The sequence below is a fragment of the Condylura cristata genome, unplaced genomic scaffold (assembly GCF_000260355.1).
Source record: "Condylura cristata isolate star-nosed mole 26May11 unplaced genomic scaffold, ConCri1.0 scaffold00012, whole genome shotgun sequence".
NCBI classification, from domain to species: Eukaryota; Metazoa; Chordata; class Mammalia; order Eulipotyphla; family Talpidae; genus Condylura; species Condylura cristata.
Window position 1 is genome coordinate 52,390,454 of NW_004567113.1, and position 3,762 is coordinate 52,394,215.

The 3,762-nt window shown below is 53.5% G+C and overlaps 1 protein-coding gene across 1 annotated transcript in view; it reads right to left on the reverse strand.

Moving 5' to 3' along the window:
- The window catches only part of CC2D2A (coiled-coil and C2 domain containing 2A), a 145,251-nt gene that overhangs the window by 57,007 nt on the left and 84,482 nt on the right, over positions 1-3,762 (reverse strand). The gene's annotated exons all lie outside the window — the stretch shown is intronic.

Consider the following 3,762-nt stretch of genomic DNA (forward strand, 5'->3'; position numbering starts at 1 on the left):
CTCTGTCTCTGGTGAATCCTCTCACCCTCCGCATCTCTGGCCTGTACCCCAGTTCTGTATGAATAAATAAATAAATCTTTAAAAAACAAAAACAAAAAACCCCCAAAAACCTATCGACTATCATTAGGGAATGACTGCCCCTGAATTACCACTATACATCCACCACCAAGCCTATGATTGAAGACATAATGCCAGGTATTGGCAAGGGTGTGAGAAATGGACCCCTTGTTAGCTGTTGGCAGGGAAGTAAAATGACACAACCACTTTGGAGAACACCGACAGTTTCTTATAAAGTGAAATACGCGTTTATCTTAAGGCCCAGGGATTCTGCTGTTAAGAAACTTCCCAAGAGAAACGGAAACATATGAAGACAGGTCACCGATGTTCACAGCATTATTCTTAACAACCCAAGTTGCAAATCATCCACATCTCCATCGAAAGGTAAATGAGCTATTCTTGCTCTCCGTACAATGGGATCTAACCCACCAGTAAAAACCAACAAAATGCGCACAGAAACAACAGCTTCATGAAAAGTCAGGAAACATTTCTATTAAGTGGAAGAGGGCAGACAAAAAATACGTTTGGTTTGATTCCATGTAGAAATGTCCAGAAAACGCTTCTGGGGGTGGCCAGGAGAACGGGCTGGGCTCGGGAGGGGTCACGAGCAGGAATTAACCGCAAGGACGCACAACGGAGCTTTCCGGCGGCGTGAAAAGAGCTGAAGTTGCATTTTGATGGCTGCACAAGTCCATGCATTTATTAGAAATCATTAAATTTTATACTTACAGTGGGTGAATTTTACAACATATAAATTACACCTCGCTGAGGTTATTACTACGAATGTGCATTGACTTAGGAGACGCCCAGAAGTGAATGCTGACTTGGCACAGGGGAAGCACAGAGGGCCAGGCTGGGCATAAAACTGGGGGCTGGTCCATGTAGGGGCAGACCTAGAAAGTCTTGGTACCGCCAGCGAACAGATAGAGCCGCTGCTCTGACTCTTACGGATCTGGGAGGACACAGCAAAGGACATATGAACCTCCAGGCATGGCATCAGGGCGGGTGGAAGGAGAAGCTTCTGGGCAGCCCTGAGGGGGGGCCAAGGGGGTGAGCGGGTGAGAGCCGAGATCCCCTGCTCATCCCCTGCTCAGGTAGCCCGTGCAGTTACTTGTGGAGGTTCCTAGTCAGCGGGCCTCGCCCCTGGGCGCCTCCAGGCTGGGCACAGAACAGAATGGATGTCTCTGGAGTTCTGTGGCAAGGGCCATTTCCTTGTATCGTTTCTTTTTTTTTCTTTTTAAAGATTTTTTTTTGCATAGGTGTAGGCCAGAGGTGCGGTGGGTGAAGGGATTCCCCAGAGACAGAGGGTGGCACAGAACAGGTGGATCCACTGAAATCCCCTGCTAAGGGGTGCAGCGGGAGACAGGAGGGGTCCACTGCGCCCTGGGGGTCACTCCCTGGCCAGGGTAGCACTCAGGCTATAGCGATAACATAACATAAGGCTGAGGCTAACCCCGGGCTACACGGAGGCCCTCCCTTAGCTCGGTAGGCATGTCTGCTGTTCCTTCCTGAGCTGGCCAGTCAGGAGTGGCCACAAGAGGAGGCAGAAAAGCAGCTCAGGGAACAAAGTTCCTTACACCCCTGGTACCTAGAGGCAGGAGGATGGCCACTGAGCAGGGAGACATGGGGCGTCCATCCAGGCCGCGGGGGCCAAGACAGGAGAGGGGACTTTGGCCACTAGAGAAGGCCGAGCCGGCACGGTAAGCAGCCTGGAAGTGCCTATTCTGAGTAATACGCCTGCTTTGGTTCAGAGGGGCTGCCTTGGTTTGCAGAGCACCTGGCTCTGGGGTGACGCCCTCAGAGGGGTCACCTCCTGGGAGCAGGGGTGGCTTGAGGGGTCCTGGCTGGGATTGGTCAGATTGCGTCGCCAAGATGGCTCTGGGCTGGCGCCTGGTCCTCCCCAGGGAGGGGCCGGTCTCTTGGACTTTTCAGACGGCAAAGCACAGGGCGTGCAGACTCACACGCTTAGAGCAAGGTGCCGTTTCTTCCTCCTCTCAGGCGGTTCTTTTAGTTGCTGTACCTTGCGAGGTGTGAACCCAGCGCTGATGAATTTCCTGGCGTCTCCTCTGTTTCCCGCTAAGCAGCCTCATCTAACTAGAATGTTCTTCCCCTTTTTCAGCTGCGGGGGCCCCTTAGGGGACTTAGGCACGCACCTTTCTCATTCTGAGCTTTCAACACTCCTTTTTAGGCCTTGATGACTTTTAAAAAGTAGGCCTAAAACAAATGATCTATTTCCTTCCATTTGCATCAGGTCTCACTGGAATCCAAACTCCCTTTTCAACCCATACTGCAGAACTGGCTCCAAAATCATGCCTTCATCAGAGAAACTAACACAGATGAATGGAAAACAGATGCTGGTAATGAGGAAATTCACATTCATGAAAAATGACTTAGCATTTGCTAGTTCCTTCCCGAAGAGATGGTGCAGGCTGGGGTCCTGGGGAAATGCGTGGATTTTTCTCGAGATGGTTATTTGAGTCAGAACGTGCCTGTTCAGCAAAAGGCTTTCTTGATTTACAGCGTCAGGACTGGGCATGTTTGCAGAGTAAATTGGAGGCGAAGGGCTCAGTGCTGCCTCTGAGCTGGGAGGTGGCACTGCTGGGCTGTGCCCGCTGCCCTGGGCAGTCACAAGGTCAAGGAGCTCGAGTCTGAGCTTCTGAGCACAGTCTGACCTTGACAACAGTGGAGCTACAATGAGAGAGGCCGGGGAGCCAGGCGACGAGCTGGCCAGAGCCAGGAGAGGTCCAGCAAGGCTGTGTCAGGAGGGAGGGAAGGTCCACACCTGGGCGTGAGGCAGGGACAGCCAGGGTGGGCTGGCAAGGGAGCACAGGCCTCAGGCCCTGGCCTCAGGTAAATGGCAGTGTGACAGCAGGAGACATCTACACCTGCCGCTGGCTCAGAGCCGCCCAGCTGAATCAGCCTGCCATTTGAGCCTTCTTGTCAGGGCGAGGGCAGGCAATAAAGTGTCTTTCCCCTCACACAGACACAGTGGCCAGGAGACATCGGGGAGGTGGGCTCAGCCCTCACTGGGGTGGAGAGCAGCCATCCAAAGTGGCTGCCTTACAGGATCCCTGAGCTAGAAGCAGCCCGGAGGAGACAGCAAAAGCCCCAGAGAAAGCTACTCTAGGGACGAGAAATGGCGCTGCCCCAGGGCACTTTTGGAAGGGAGACAGCCCTGGAGGTCACTGAGCTGGCTGGTGCCCCCCTGCGAGTCCGCCGGAGCCTCTGGAGCTGGTGGCTCTGCTGAGGCTCCTGGGACCATGTAGCGGGCAGCTTTCCCACTAGCGTGCGCCCAGAGGGGCTCAGAGGAGCAGCAGTCAAGAACATAGGCCCTGGGGCTGCAGTCGGGGTTTGGCTCCTGACTGCCCCCTGCCCTGCACCCCCGCCCCCCCCAGCTGCTGTTGGATCCTCAACCTTGGGTTCCTGGCCCATAAAACAAGGCCTGAAGACAGGGCTCTCCTGACCCTAATACAGTGTATGTGAATCCAATATATTGTGTGAGAACCCAATATAGAGCTTGCGAACCCAATATAGTGTATGCAAACCCAGTATAGTGTGTGCGAACCCAACATAGGGTGTGGGAACCCAATATAGTGTGTGGGAACCCAACATAGTGTGTGGGAACCCAATATAGTGTGTGGGAACCCAATGCAGGGTGTGTGAACACAACATAGGGTGTGCGAACCCAATATAGTATGTGTGAAC